The sequence below is a fragment of the Rattus norvegicus genome, chromosome 19 (assembly GCF_036323735.1).
Source record: "Rattus norvegicus strain BN/NHsdMcwi chromosome 19, GRCr8, whole genome shotgun sequence".
NCBI classification, from domain to species: Eukaryota; Metazoa; Chordata; class Mammalia; order Rodentia; family Muridae; genus Rattus; species Rattus norvegicus.
Genome location: NC_086037.1, coordinates 23,292,359 through 23,308,905, shown reverse-complemented (window position 1 = coordinate 23,308,905; position 16,547 = coordinate 23,292,359). Strand labels below are relative to the sequence as shown.

The window sequence follows — 16,547 nt, the reverse complement described above, 5'->3', positions numbered from 1 at the left end:
GTGATGGTGGTGGTGGTGATGGTGGTGGTGGTGATGGTGGTGATGGTGATGGTGGTGGTGATGGTGGTGGTGGTGATGGTGGTGGTGGTGGTGGTGATGGTGGTGGTGGTGATGGTGATTGATGGTGGTGGTGGTGGTGGTGATGGTGATGGTGGTGATGGTGGTGGTGGTGGTGGTGATGGTGGTGGTGGTGATGGTGGTGGTGGTGATGGTGGTGGTGATGGTGGTGGTGGTGATGGTGGTGGTGGTGATGGTGGTGGTGGTGGTGATGGTGGTGGTGGTGATGGTGATTGATGGTGGTGGTGGTGGTGGTGATGGTGATGGTGGTGATGGTGGTGGTGGTGGTGGTGATGGTGGTGGTGGTGATGGTGGTGGTGGTGGTGATGGTGGTGGTGGTGATGGTGGTGGTGGTGGTGGTGGTGGTGGTGGTGGTGATGGTGGTGGTGGTGATGGTGGTGGTGGTGGTGATGGTGATGGTGGTGGTGGTGATGGTGGTAGTGGTGATGGTGGTGATGGTGGTGGTGGTGATGGTGGTGGTGGTGATGGTGGTGGTGGTGGTGGTGGTGGTGATGGTGGTGGTGGTGATGGTGGTGATGGTGGTGGTGGTGGTGGTGATGGTGGTGGTGGTGATGGTGGTGGTGGTGGTGGTGATGGTGGTGGTGGTGATGGTGGTGGTGGTGATGGTGGTAGTGGTGGTGGTGGTGGTGTCTCTTTTGAGTTGATGGTCAAAGCTGTCCAAGATATTTCCAAACATTATAGGCTATTGATATTGCCCTTGGTTGCCCCCAACCCCAGAGATAGAAGGTAAGGTCTTATTGATGAAGACACAAAGCGCTTGTACTCAGTACCACAGAAGACCCAAGGTGAATGAACTGAATGCCTCCTTCCTGAGGACTGGCTTTTATGATGCCAGAAGGTGCTATACAAGCTTCCGAAGAAGAAAGGAAGCCACTATGACCAACCAGGATGGCATGATTACCCTATGGGTATGGTAGTGGCCTATATACCTTGGCCATAACAGACCTCTCATTGAGGACTTAAGACTTGATCAACAAGAGGAAAATCATGCTCAGTACTGGAAACCTGGCCAACTACCTGGGATTTGTGAAGTTACCGAGGGACCCTAGAATCAATAGAAATCCCTAACTTTTTTCTAAATATTTATTATTATTATTATTATTATTATTATTATTAATTTTTTTTACAAAGTCAGAGCAATGCTATTTGGTGCTAAACCAAAATTTTGGTACCATGAAAGGGTTTCTGGCTACAATTCTTGTGACTGAAAGTCGAATTTTGTAACATCGCTTTTCACTCACTACTTGGGAATATTCTTAACAAATAAACAAGGTCTGTCAACCACTTTCCTGTGAGCATATGGACCGTGCAAATTGTACGTAGTGGGTTATAAAGAAAAGAAAGATGAGAATGTGAAAGAGAGTGGCGAAATGACAAGTTAGAAGGAGACAAGATACATTTTATGGATGTAAGAAAATCTCAAATAATAAAAATATATCATTTTAAAAGTTCAAAACAAAGTCAAAAAGCCCCTCCCTTTCTTTCTCAGTAGAAGTCCTTGGGCAGCCGTCATACTACGTCCTATAATAAAGAGATCCTGGTGAAAACCCAAAACATCGAAGGTCCCTGGGAGCGGGAGCTCCGTCTTTGGCTATGGAACGCAACCAGAATAGAACCTTTGGTTCTAGCCTAACTGTGTTGAGCAGAACAGAGCCGGAACAGACATGCCTCAACGTCACAGTGGGAAGCATACATATTCCAGGGAACCTTCTGGCGGTTGCCACAGGAGTCTTGCCAAGCCTGGCAGCTCCTGGTGCCAGGAGGTCCTGGTCCTCAGGGGTGCTGCAGCAAGGTCCTGCTGCCCCCACAGAGAAGTAGGCTAGTGAATCCACAGTGTTGTGAGGAGTGAGAGAAGGGGGCACTAATGGGGCCTGGCCGGGCAGCTATGATTGGGAGAGTGCCCTGGGGGCGGAGCTAGGCAGACAACAAGGGTGGGTTGGGCGACTCCACAACCACTAAAGAGGATTGAAGGTTCTCTAGCTGCAGAAGGTCACCCTGAGCCTGAAGCTAAGGTGAGCGTGGTTCTGGGGCTTTGGAGTTCTCTTGGGTGAGGGTAAAGAGAAATTGGAAAAAAAAAAGTATATTTTCATTCTCCAGATAAAATAGTATTTTACACAGTAGAATATCCCATAAAATGTTTGGACTACATTTCAAAGCGATAGAAAATAGAATAATGTCTGGCCTTTTCAGTGTTTTTGTTCTGGGCACTCTTGTATGTGTTAAGTAGGCAGCTGGCCTCACATTGATCTAGGTACTCAAAAGGTCGCGGCGCACGTGGGTGGGGCTTAAAGCTGAGACAGTCGCTGCTGTGCTGCCACCCCAGGGAGTCTCACAAGGCGCCCGTTGCTGATTTGGAATGCGCATGTGCAGTGAGGAAGCATTGAGAACAGTGAAGGCAACTCTGAAATAAAACCCTGCAATAGGGCAGTCAAATGGCGGATGAGACCGCTTCATAAAAATTTTAAACATTTGGGGAGGGGACAATTATCGGTGATATTTAGTGATCAGAAACGGGATTTAAATAGCTTAATCCTAAAACTAGTGTGCATACTAGTTAGTTCCCAGAGATTAGCAGTGCTCTTAGTATCTGATCTTTACTATCCCACTATATATCCTACTATCCCCCACCCCACATATATATTTATTACTTAGATCTGTCTTGTAGGTTAGTAAACTGAAGTTCAGAGAAAGGGTTTTGCCAGGGTCACACTGCTTATTGATGGCAGAACCAAGACGTGATCTTAACAGACCTCCCCATTATCCAGTGTTTCTCCTCTTCGTTACAACTCAGTGTGGTTGCCCAAGAGTGGTTTCGAGATGATCTTCATTTTAAATCTGCAGAAGAGGCAACCTCCATGCCAGTGGCTTGAGAAGAACGCAGCATTTGATAATAATGCACTTGAGAGGTAGTGGTGAGAGGAATACAGTACTTGGAGAGCTGTTTCCCCCATCTCTTGGAAGGATTAGTCATTTGTTTACTTTGTCAGTTCACCTCATGCCCTTTTAGAGTCACGACCCTTTAGAGAAATGAGCAGTCCTGTTTCTGCAGAAGGAACTTGTGCTCTGACTACCAGCTACTTACCGCCAACCCTATCCCTCAAGGCATCAGGTCTTTAGAAACAGTGAAGGCTTAGATTCTAAATATTTTAGGTTTACAGCCATATGGTTTTCGGACACAAGGACTCAACTTTGCTCTTCTGCCTTTGTTGGGAGATGGATGTTTTTTGAGGAAAGAGAGATTTATTCAGTTAAGCCGTAAACTGATCCATATAGCACGGTGTTAGTGTTTGAATTAGGTCCCCTTGGCTGTATCATAACATTGTAGAGAAATAAAAGAATTCTAGGCAATGTGTGAACGAATGGTGTATGGCTGAATCCCTGGGAACAAAGCCGAGCGGATTGGGCCCCCTGACTTGGTTCTCATTTGCCAATTCCTGTTTTGGACTGTGGAGTAATTTCTAGCTCACTTTCCTTGGCCGTGGCTGACATGTGTTAAGGTATGTTCTCTGTGTCAGATCCTTCGCAAACATCATGCATGTGAGCACAGGGGGCTTTGGAGACTCCATTCTTAAATAACATGGTCAGAAACTAGGTTGTTTGTAAATTTGTCACTACTATTTAATTTTGAATTTTTTTGTCTACAGAAACACTTGGGAAGTTATCTCTTACCAGCTCTGTTACCCTTAATTGCATTTTGAGTCTTCGGTTTTGCTGAGTCCCCGCATATTTAAATTTAGATGAAAAAAATCATGATTATTTTTCCTGGGAGGCTAAGCATGTACTCATTGATACTAATGTAAGATCATGGTTTCTGTTTAAAATCAGGAACATAAAAAGCCTAATGATCCTGAAGAATCCTCAACAACAATACAAGATTTCACAACATAAGTGTTTTGGGAAACACTCACCAAAGCTCTAGTGGGAAATACAGTCTCTCCCTCCCCCTCCCCCTCCCTCTCCCCCTCCCCCTCTCTCTCCCCTTTCTCTGTCCTCCCCTTCCTCGATCTCCTTCTCTCTTCCCTCTCTCCTTCTCCCCCTCCCCCTCCCCCTTTCCTCCCTCCTCCTCCCTCTCCCTCCCCCTCCCTCCTCCTCCCTTTCCCCTGTCTCTCCCTCTCACTCCCCCTCTCCCCTCTCTCTCCCTCTCCCCCTCCCCCTCCAGTATGCAGGCACCAGCTGAAAGCAGGAGATCAGATCAGATCAAAGGATGTAATTCTAGGGACACAGCTGATGTATATTCTGACTCTTTGGTATTTGTTTTTACTAAAAAAAGTTGTCAGATCCAATTTCTGGCGAGTCTACAGTGTTAATTATGAAGAAAATATAGGAGGGCATCAGTAGAAAAGTTGCATGTAATCAGATATATTTTCTTTTGAGTTAGCGTTTTAACTTTTATCATGAAAGGAACTTAGCTGCATTGTGTAAAATGTAGTTTGAAGGGACAGTTACTAGGTTAAAGAGTTTACAGAATTCTCATAAAAAAACTGATATAATTACACAGAATGAAGAATTAGTTTGGCCATTGTAACATTTCTGTTTCAGAATTTATAAAAATGATTTTACTTTTTTATAGGTTATGTAGATGTTAATGCAGTTGCTGATATTAAAGGAGAGCGTTTTCGCACATATCATGACTTCACTGAAGTTAATATAATTTCTGGTGACCCTAAAAATACAGAACAAGAGAATGCTAGCGATGAAGGGAATCAGGAGGCTATTTACACCCGGGTTTCTCATCAGCAGCACTATTAATGCACTGGACTAGGTTGTTCACTGTTGGGAGGTACATGGTGCTGGGGAGTGCGAGGATGGAGCAGTCCTGGGCACTGAAGAATATTTAGCAGTATCTATGGTTTCTGCACGTGAAGTTCCTTCCGTGTTGGATGTAGTGTGTTTGTAAATGTCTTCGTATGTTGGAAAACTGCTACTCTAGGGATGGCTTGGTGGGAGTCATCTTTGATTAAGACACTGGGGCTTGGTGCAACCCTCTTGCTATTAAATAATGTTGATCCTGTGCCTGCTTTCAAAGAACTAAGAAGTTTTTCATTTAGTAGCCTAGTTAGGTCTGGTATGTTGGAAGTAAGAGAAGGCAAAGAATGAAGTTATGAATATAATTCAAAGCCTCCATAGATAACACTGGCAGATTTTTAAAAAATGCATTTCTGGGGCTGCCATTTTGTTCTACGATCCTTTCTAGTCTTTCTTTTTCTAAGATCAGCAGCACTAAGAAAATCAATAAACATATCACTTAATTTTATTGACTACATTTACACATAAACACTCTCAGGTGTGCATATGCACAGCCATGCACATGCTCACACGTGTACACACTCACAGTGAGACAGGGTGTTGCTGTATTTCCCAGGTTGTCTTGCGCTCATGGGCTCAGTGCTTTTGCTGCAGTACCCTGAAGCTGGGTTTTAGGTGTGTGTCCCTCTGTTATACTAGTTTGTTTGTTTGTTCACATGACTTTCTCAATGAAGCGTACTGTGTTGATTCTGATAGGAGCATTTAGTGTTCCAACATTCTGTGACAAAATTCACGGACAATCATCAATATCTGGTCCCTTTTGGCTATACCACTGAAGAGATGAACACATCCTTAGCGTGGGCTCCTTTCTAAGTCTGTATCTGTTCTCTATGAGGAGATATTTCCTTGAGGCTCTGTTTTCTATCTGGCATAGTCACAAAGCAGACTTATATTACTCTCTTCCTTAAATTTATTTATCCTATTAATTAATTAATATGATTAAATTAATCCTATTCAAACCTCTCAAAATGTATGTTTGGTTCTTTTAAGAAATGTCCCAGTGAAGACTGTTCTTTGATGGCAATATAATTCTCTCAGGCAATGATAAATTCCATGTTCTCTTTGTTTTTCTGGGGGATACAACACACACACACACACACACACACACACACACACACACACACAAATCATACATATTGACTCACCCCAGAAAGAAAACCCGTGAGATATCAAAATAATGATCTCACAACATCCATCTGGGCAATCAACTGTAGTCTCCTGTCAGTCTTCTCCCCTGAGTTGTTCATTCCTTTCTATACTGCTGGTGGTGGGGGGGCCCTCAAATATCTTCCAAGTGTTTCTTCTCCCAAACGAGGGAGGTTTTATTTACCTCCTGAGTCATATGAGCTTCTCTCCTACAGGGAATATTTCAAATTGGGGGGAAAGTGTCATATGAAACTGTCTGTGTGTGTGCGTGTGTGTGTGTGTGTGTATGTATTTAGACAAGAAAGGGCATGGGCAACAAAGAACTTGGAGTTTCCTACAGTGGGAAGAAATTGACCTTCACCAATTTGGAGGACGGACATCAGTGAGGGAAAGAAGGCCTTAGCAGAGTAAAGCAAAAGGCAGATGGTTGAGCCCTGGCATACTAAACCAAGTGACTTTAATTTTTATCCCAAGGACAATGGAAAGGGTATAAACCGATCAGACTTTATAGAAATCATCAACAAGAGTCTATTTCCACAACTATACATGGTGTCAAGTACTTTGGCTTCTTGATCACAAAACTGTTCTTCATAGTGACACAGGGTGGTGGCAGAGATAGCCTGACAATAAAAGACAAACAGTGACCTGTGGGAGAAGATCTAACACACAAGGACAGCGAGGCATTGCTACTTTCTAAATGTATCTGTGGAATTACGCTGTGCCAACATACAGATCAACGTCAAGTGATAATTTCACACAAGAGAGTAAATACTTGCTTCAGAAACGAACAGTCGGGACCAGATCTTTCAGGCGAGAGAGAAAAGACAGTTTCTAAATTCAACTTAGCTGGTGACCAAATTAACTCCTATTAGCATTTGAAGAAATATCCTTAGCCCTAACTAGAGCATGCACATTTGCAAAAACAGCCTCAGTGTTGGAGAAAGCTGCTGCTGCTTCAGCTCTCGTTGTGTTGATGGAACACTCTGTCCCCGTTACGGTGCCCCCACTCCCTCAACGAAACAGGAAGACTAGAACGGCGCAACTGGGAAACCGACAAAGCCGAGTTGTCCCGACTTCTCTAGCTTAGCCTTTGAATTGTCAGCTTACCCAGGAACTGGGATATATTTAACACAGGAGGAGTCTGTAGTGCTATCCTTGAAATGTAGGATGCTTATTACTTTTTCCAGATTTAATTAAACATATGCTTGTTGTGTGCGATAGGAAGACATTGTGGCCAGTGAATCAGAGGATGACGAAAGTAATATTATGGTGTGCTTTGAGGTAAAACCAAAACTTACGTGAAAGAACAGGATCTGACAGTAATGCCTGTCACTCTGAAGCTTTTTTCAAAAGTTGCCATATATGTGTATATATATGAATATATACAAGAATATATACAAGAAGGGGTTGGGGATTTAGCTCAGTGGTAGAGCGCTTGCCTAGCAAGTGCAAGGCCCTGGGTTTGGTCCCCAGCTCCGAAAAAAAGAAAAAAGAAAAAAAAAAGAAGAAAAAAAAGAATATATACAAGAATACATATATATGTATATATATGTACATATGTATATATGTATGTGTATATATATATATATATATATTCTTTTCTTATACAATACATCTCAACTGCAGGCTCTCCTCCCTCCCTTCCTCCAAACACCCCTGCCTCCCCTCTTTCCCATATCCACTGCTCCTTTGTTTCTTTTTAGAAAACAGCTGGCCTCCAGTAATACCCGTGAACTTAGTATAACAAGATGCAGTTAGACTAGGCACATATCTATCCTCACATCAAGGCTGGATGAGGCCACCCAGTAGAAAGTAAGTCCTAAGGTTTGACTTCTCTCTCTTGTCCCTTCATACAGATGAACAGTAAGTTGAGAAAATTATTAACAGTAAATCCAACTTCGTACCTCCCATGGAGGTATTGGACAAAATTCATTTCCTGTCAGGAAGAAATAAGAATCTAGTATTTGTTCATATTACCTCCCAGACTTTGAAAAGCAGGCCACTTTTATTGTAACCGAGAGAAATTATCCCTTTCAGGACTATTTTTGGACCTGTATACAGTTAAAGTGTTATTCAAAAGATCTAAAAATAAATGTTAAGTATTTGTCATAATAACAGGCAGTGTGGTAGAAGGCGATTTTCCTTTTATAAGCCTAAAAATATAAAGCCTTGCTGATTTCCTTGCTTTAATCTTGCTTTCCAAGTGTGAGCTTTTTTTTTGTCTCCACAAATGTTCATATTTTATTTTCCTGTTTTGGAGAGGAAGGGGCGGTTGTTAGCTCACCATTGGAATGCTCGGCAATGTGGCATTTCTTTTGACACTGTTTCTTGAAAAAAGAAAACAGGTAAAGCTTCTGCATATAACGTAGACTAAAGAGAGCATAAGTATAAACATTGCAAGATAGAAATATTATAATAGTTTACCTGAGAACTGCATTACAACAAGAGTAGAAGCATTGCCCATGAAAAAGCCTTGTCTTCCAGTGTTGACGAATGTCTGGAAAAAGAATGCTGGGCATAAAAGGGACTATGTTGGTAGACAGTTTGTGTTTAGATTAACTGTGATTTCTAGAGAAAGAAATACGCATTGTAGATGAAGATCTGGTTTATTACTCATGTTTTTTAAAAAACTCCTACTTAGTAGTTTCTATATCCTGCAAGCTGTTTTTAAACTAAAAATTATTACACTTACTATTCATCATTTATTCATTTTATTATGTGCATCAAAGTCAGAGGATACCTTGCAGGAGTTGGTTCTCCCTTTCACCATGGGTGTTCTAGGGATAAAGCTCAGGTCCCTGGGCTTGGCAGTCGGTGCTCATATTAAATGAGCCACTCCCAGCCCCAGTTGCTTGCTTATAAGAGAAACATTTCCAGTCTTTTTCCTGGCTTCCCAAACTGAAATGCTCCAGTGGTCTCCAGTGTCTGCTGGTAGTCCTGGTAGACTGTGACTGTTGACTCTCGAGCTCTAATGTTAGATAACTTTTTCACATGGTCAGGTGGAAATGTTTGCCGTCTGCCATTTCACTTGGCTTAGGATGCTCCGCCGTGAACGTTAGATTTCATCCCCCTGCCCCAGTTCTTTATTTCTCTAACTTAATCACATTTTTGCACAGTGAGTGCTGGACTAGCCTCCTTTGTATTTTAGACTCGATCTTTACCTCTCGGGATCATCTTCACTCCTCTGGCATATGGAGGCCTAGTTAAAGGAGCCCATCTTTGTGGACATTGCCGAGATTGTGCTCTGTGGGGACACTGGGAGGAAACAGTTGAGTGCAGAAGGTTTACGGATGTGTGTTCACGGGAGATAGTTCTCTAGTGACAGACAAACGGCAGACTAGAGCTAGGAGACTCTTACCTGCAATAGGATAGAAATGGAGGTCTCTCTACCTATGCTGTAGGATGCTGTGGTTATTAGGAGGGGCCTAAGGGATCGTCGCAATTTGAAGCATACGCTTCAGGCATTTGTTTTCAGTGTTAGCCGTGTGTTATCTTTTCACGCCTCCTAGGTGTGGCTTTGACCTAGGACAAGGCCCTTCTCTGTGGCATTAGTCAGGGACTTTGCAATGAGCCATAAACTAGTGATGGGATCAGATGAGTTCGTGCATTGGCCTTGAAATTGCAGATTTTTAATTTTCTAGAAAAGAGTAGGCCTTACAAGCATTATAAACCACCCACTAGGGCATCAAACACTGTCACAATTCTAACTAATCCCTTGGGGCCTTGGTTGGAAACCATTTATGATCACTGGGTTAAAAGACTGCTTATATCTACTATGGCTTTAAGGCTTGTGGATGAACGGGTGCATTGTGGGTCAGAATAGCAAACCTGGCCTGGCTCAGATAATACTGAATCTAAATACTTATATGCAACCACTACTGCAAAGGATGTGGAGGATATTTAGAATGTTGCCCTCTGTTGCCCTGTAAAGCAGTTGAACCAGTTTATATTTTCATTAGCCATCTAACAGCCACGGGCTTTTAAAGTCTGCTAATTTGAATCTCTGTGAATTTTTACTGATGTTGTGGATGAGGCCCGAGAAGACAGGTAAAGAAGTGGGGCTTGTATAACCTAGGCTATGCTGCCATGCATGTTTTTATCCGGGTTTCTCCAGTGCCTCTAGAGATCTCCGAGAACAAAGGAGAGAGCTGGACACTTTATAATTCACATTTAAGAAAAACTAGAGTACTTAAGAAAGTGATTACTGAGAAGAACGTGGAAATATTTTAAGTTTTGACTGTGCAATTTAAACTCTCTTGGAGGTAACTCTCTTACTCCAATTTAACAAATTTAGATTAGTTCAACTCTGTCCTTTTAATATCTACTAATGGTTCAAAAAGGAATATCTGCTGTTAATTTAATCCTGTTCCCAAGGGCCAGCTGTCGATAGGATTGGCAGCTTCCCAGAAGAAAGAGTGGGCACGGAGACAAAAATAACCAACAAGTTTTCAGTGTGTGCGTTCCAAGAACAGGATGGGAGACTTGAAAATTAATTGTATAAAGTATCCAGATATTATGTATGGGCCAAAATGTGGCCCACACCATTTGTTGTTAATTTGGGATCTTTCACTTTTCTTTCTTTTTTTGTTTATAATCATAATTTGTTCAGTAATAATGTGTCATCACAGTTTGGTATATATAGAGACCATGATATTTTATACGTTTTTAGGAATAGCTAATTTAATAGTACACATAAGATATTAACTCTGAGCTACCCATGCTTTTTCAAACAGAAATTGTCCTATGCAACCACTTATACTTTAATGAGAACCAGGTCATGTATTTTTGTATTTTAATAATAAATTTTAGAAACAACTAATTATTTTAGATATGAACAAACAATACTGAAAATATTGGTGTATCTTTCTATAACAGCAGACATAAAATCAACATTGTTTTATAAAAACAAATACTCTCCCTTATAGTTATTCATGAGCTTATTAAAAAGATGAACATTTTTATGTTTTAATACAAAGTCTTTCGCAGTTTCATGTAATTATTAGAAAGATAAAAGGAGGCTCATTGACAAAAGAAAAATAACCATGTTCATTTTAATGGACTCTTCCAATTTTTCACTTTTTACCACAGTACTTTACCTTTAGATTTGTGTGCATGTGTGTGTGTGTGTGTGTGTGTGTGTGTGTGTGTTTGTGTTTGTGTGTGTATGTATGTGTGTGTATGTGTGTATATGTGTGTGTTTGTATGTGAGTATGTGTGTGTATGTGTTTGTGTGTGTATATGTATGTGTGTGTGTTTGTGTGTGTGAGTGTGTATATGTGTATGTATGTGTGTGTGTTTGTGTGTATGTGTGTGTTTGTGTGTGTGTGTGTGTGTGTGTGTGTGTGTGTGTGTGTGTAAGTGCAGGTGTCTGAGGAGGTCAGGGAACCTTGGAATCCTGCGAAAAGAACTCAGGTTCTCTATAAGAGCAATATATGCTCTTAATCATTGAGCAATCTTTCCAATCCTTCTTATGGATTTCAGATATTTCTGTTTTTTAAGCATAGTATATTGAAAAGTGTGAAAATAAGTTGTATAATGCTATAAATTATTTTGTTCTGTTATAGCACCAAAGTAAACCATCAAGAACAATGTTTTAAATACTGACACACTATCTTCTTAAGAATGAGAATAATATTTCACGATGCTTAAATGACATAATTTGATCCATACATAAGTTGCTTAAAAGCTGTCGTTATTTTAAATAAATTTTCAATAAATAACTTGCTTACAACTCATTGAGTGTTGTCAAATTAGTTTCTTAGATATATCCTTGTGCTGGAATGGCCGTTTGGAAGCAAACCTATTTTGAATTTGAGGCATATTTTCAGAAAATTTTCAGTACCAATTTGCACTCTCTAATAGTGACGTGAGGGAATCAACTACATCCTTTTAGGTATTAATAATATCAATACTTGACCAGCAGATGAAAATCTGTTTTAATCTTTTGATCATTAGTGAGATTGGAAATTTTCATTAGTATTTGCATTGTTTTGTGAGTTATGGGTCTTTTGGTAGTTTAAAAAACTAGATTGTTCCTTTTTAATAAAAATAGATTCAAAAGGACATGGCAGTGATTAAATATATTAGTCCTGTATATTACACATACATTTTCTTGACTTTATTTATGGTATACTTTCCTAGATTAAAAATCATATTTAAAGTATTCAAGTTTTAAGTATTTTCTTGTGTGATTTCTGATCTTTAGGTCAACCTTAGACTGATCACAATATAAAAATATCCTGATTAAAAATGCTACCTTTTTCTCTTTTTTTTCTCTCAAATAGAAAGTCTTTCATATTGTGTTTTCTTTAGCTCTCCCGAGGGGGAAGAAGAAAGATCACCAATGGCAGAAGGCCGTGGCAGCATAGGCGCAGAAAGAGCTTGTTTTGTGCTCAGGAGAGAACACGGCATCTCAGCCTCCTGGTTTTAGGTACTCTATGTGTTCACGGAAGTTTCTCTAGTAATGAAGTTCAGAGATGGTCCCTGGAAGTATAGTTCTCGATATCAGATATTTATTCAAAAATTATATATTTTTGTGAGTTGGTTTCTTGTACAGAATAAGAAGTCTGGTATCTATGTTAGGTTTTGTCTACTTGACAAAGAGTTACCTGAGACCCCAGTTGAGGAATTACATCTATCAGATTGGTCTGTGGGGTTAGTGTTTGATTACTGATTGATGTGGGAGGGCCTCGCCTACTGTGGGTGGTGTCACTCCCTAGGTAGGTTGTACCCTGGGTTTGTATAAGAAAGAACACTGAGCAAGCAACCGGATGTAAGCCACTAAGCAGCTTCCCTCCGCTGGTCTCTGCTTCTAGCTTCCACATTGGCTTTCATCCAGGATGCACAATAGCCTGTAGACCAAAACACTCCCTTTCTCTCCAAATTGGTTTTTGTCATGGTGCTAATCACAGTGAGAGAGGAGAATGAGGACAGTATCTTTCCAAAGGAAGGGTGATTATATGAATTATGTTTATTTTATAACTTACTCCCTTCACTTATTTGAAGTTATTTCATCTTCACTTAGATCTTCATTATTTTAAAATCTTTCTTGTTTTATTTAGTATTTATTTATTTATTATTCATTCTTCTCTCATACATTACACCCCAACCACAATTTCCCTTTTTATCCTTCTCCAATCTCATCTCCCTAACCTCCTCTCTCCCCAGATGCACCCCTCTCCAACTCCCCTCAGAAAAGAGCAGGCCTCTCAGGGACATCAACCAAACACGTAATACAACTAGGTACATACCGTCACATCAAGGCTGGACAAGGCAGTCCAGTAGGAAGAAAAGAGTCCCATAAGTAGGCAAGAGAATCAGAGAAAGCCCCTGCTACCATTGTTAGGATTCCCACAAGAACACCAAGTTACTCAGCCGTTGTTAACATGTCTGCAGAGGACTGAGGTCAGAGTCCTACAGCTCCCTAATCTCTTTGAGAGCCCATGACTCCTGCTCAGTTGATTTTGTGTTCTCCTGGTACATCCCTGACCACTCTGGTTCCTCCAGTCCTTCCTCTTTCCCCTCAGCAGGACTCCTGGAGCTTCACCTAATTGTTTGGCTGTGTTGCATCGATCTGTGTTACCCAGTGGCTGGGTAACGTCTCTCTGCTCTCTTTGGTGAAGATCCTGCCATACTTCAGTCTCAGAACATTCTGTTGGCGGGACAAACTGTAGGTCAAAGTCTTGTGGCTGGGTTGGTGTCCCAATCCCTCCACTTGAGGCCTTGCCTGGTTACAGAAGACGGCCAGTCAGGTCAAGTTACTCTTTAGAGTTCCATGGAGTTTGCATAGTACCTCACCCCTGAAATGGTCTCTAATTCAGTCTTTCCTCCCAGTATTTTTCTCCCTACTCCCAACCTGATCAACCCAGTCCACCCTTGGAATCTATTCGATTTCCCTTTCCCAGGGAGATCCTTGCATCCTTCTTCTTACTTAGCCTTTCTAGGTCCTAAAGTTCACTTATAAATGAGTACATACCATGTTTGTCTTTCAGGGTCTCACTTGCCTCACTTAGGGTAATTTTTTCTATTCCTATCAATTTACCTGAAACTTTGATGATGCATTCTTTTTAACAGCTGAGTAATACTCCATTGTGTAAACATACTGTGTTTTCTTTATCCATTCTTCAGTTGAGGGACATCTAGGTTGTTTCCACATTCTGTCTGTTATGAATAAAGCTTCTTTGAATGGAGTTGAGCAAGTGTCCTTATGTTGGGATAGAGTTTGGGTATATGCCCAGGAGTGGTATGGCTGGTTCTTGAGGTAGATCGATATCCAATTATCTGAGAAACCACCATATTGAGCTCCAAAGTGTCTGTGAAAGTTTGCACTCCCACCAGCAATGGAGAAGTGTTCTCCTTGTTCCACATCCTCACCAGTATGAACTCTCGCTTGCGTTTTTGATCTCAGTTATTCTGACAGGTAGAAGACAGAGTCTGAGTCATTTTGCTTTGCATTTCCCTGGTGGCTAAGTAAGATGTTGAATGTTTCTTTGTTTCTCAGCCATTTGGTAAGTGGTATCTATCAAAGATTATCCATTTATTTTCCATTTTCCATTTTGTGCAGTTCAGGTTTTTGAAGTAAAATGTAATGATTTTTTTTTTATTTTCTTAGTGCCTGTTGTTATGTCCCCCTTTTAACACCTGATTTTGTTAATTTGGATATTCTCTGTGTTTTACTTAGCTTGGATGAGGGTTTGTCAATATTGTTCCTTTTTTTTTGCAAATAACCAACTCTTTGTTTCATTGATTATTTGTATTGTTTTTGTTTCTATTTTATTGATTTCAGCTCTGACTCCTACCATCGACTCCTCTTGGGAGTGTTTGTTTCTTTTTATTCTAGTGCTTTGGGATGTGCTAGTATCAGATTTCTCAAATTTCTTTATGTAGGCACTTAGTGCTATGAACTTTCCTCTTAGCACTGCTTTTATCATTTTCCATCAGTGTAGGTATATTGTGTGTTAATTTACATTGAATTCTAGTAAGTCTTTAAGATCTTTCTTTATTTCTGTTTTGATCCTGAAGTTGATCTGTAGGGAATTGCTCAGTTTCCATGAGTTTGTCAGCTTTCTTTAGTTTCTGTTGTTGTTGATACCCAGGTTTAATCTGTGGTGTTCTGATAGGATACAGGGGGTTAGTTTACTTTTCTTATATTTGTTGATACTTGCTTTGTGACTGGGTGTGTGATCAATTTTTGAGGATGTTCTGTGAGTCGCTGAGAACAAACAAATATTCTTTTGTGTTTGAGTGAAATCTTCTGTAGATATCTGTTAGGTACTTGATTCATATTATCTATTAGTTCCATTATTTCTCAGTTCAGTTTTCATCTGAATGGCCAGTGCATTGGTGAGAGTAGAGTACTGAAATCCTCCACTATTAATGCGTGGGGTTTGATGTATGATTTAAGCTTGAATAATACTTCTTTTACAAGTGTTTGACTTTGAATTTAGGGTATAGATAATAAGAACTGAATTGTCATTTTGGTGAATCTTCCCTTTGTTGAGTATGGAATGTCCTTAGCCATCTCTTTTGATTAATTTTGGTTTGAGTCTATTTTGTTAGATATTAAAATAGTTATGCCAGATTATTTCTTGTGTCCATTTGCTTGGAAAATAATTTTACAAGCCTTTACTCTGAAGTTTATCGCTGATGTTGAGGTTTGTTTCTGGTATGCAGCAGAAGGATAAATCCTGTTTTCATTTTGTTAGGCCATTTTGTTAGCCTGAGTCTTCTTATTGGAGAAGTTAGTCCATTGATATTGAGAGATGTAAATGACCAATGATCCTTAATTCCTGTTATTATTGTTTGTTGTCGTTTGTGGTTCTCTCTCTCTCTCTCTCTCTCTCTCTCTCTCTCTCTCTCTCTCTCTGTGTGTGTGTGTGTGTGTGTGTGTGTGTGTGTGTGTGTGTGTGTGTGTGTGTGCTTTCCTTCTTTGGGTTTTGCTGGTGTGAGATCATTTTCTGCCTATGGTTTTACCTGCCTGTGTAGTTAATGTCCTTTGGTCACATTTTCCTTCTAATACTTTCTGTAGGGCTGTATTTGTGGATAGACATTGTTTACTTTTGACTTTGTTTTATCTATGGTGATTGAAAGTTTTTCTGGGTATAGCATTCTGGGCTGGCATTCATGATCCCTTAGAGTCTCCAAGACATCTGACCAGCTTCTTCTGGCTTTTAGCATCTCAGTTGAGGTGTCTTGTGTACTTCTAATATTACCACAATAATGGTAATAATATTGCAGCTTTTAATATTTTTCTTTGTTCTGTATATTTAGTGTTTTGATTATTATGTGGTGTGAGGACTTTCTTTTCTGGTCCAATCTATTAGGGGTACTGTAAGCTTCTTGTACCTTCAGAGGCATGTCCTTCTTTGGGTTAGGAAAATTTTCTTCTATGATTTTGTTAAATTTTCTGGGTTTTGAGCTGGGATTCTTTCCCTTCTATTCCTATTATTCTTATGTTTAGTCTCTTCATAAGGGTCCTAGATTTCTTGGAGGTTTTATGTTAGAAATTTTTTAGATTT

General features: G+C 40.4%; 1 protein-coding gene and 1 non-coding gene across 9 annotated transcripts in view; one reads left to right on the top strand and one right to left on the bottom strand.

The window, feature by feature from the left end:
* Positions 1 to 1,770: 1,770 nt before the first annotated feature.
* Positions 1,771 to 16,547, top strand: part of Iqcm (IQ motif containing M) — a 230,308-nt gene continuing 215,531 nt past the window's right edge. For 6 of the 8 annotated variants that reach the window (XM_063278183.1, XM_063278181.1, XM_063278179.1 and 3 more), the window contains exons 1-2: positions 1,771 to 2,090; positions 12,343 to 12,460. The gene's annotated coding sequence lies outside the window, so the exon portion shown is untranslated. The remainder of the gene's footprint in view (positions 2,091 to 12,342; positions 12,461 to 16,547) is intronic. The other 2 variants (XM_063278184.1, XM_063278180.1) reach the window with 1 other exon arrangement.
* Positions 12,323 to 12,530, bottom strand: LOC120098733 (small nucleolar RNA U3). Its single transcript, XR_005497146.2, has one exon. It is a non-coding gene; the product is annotated as a small nucleolar RNA U3 (small nucleolar RNA).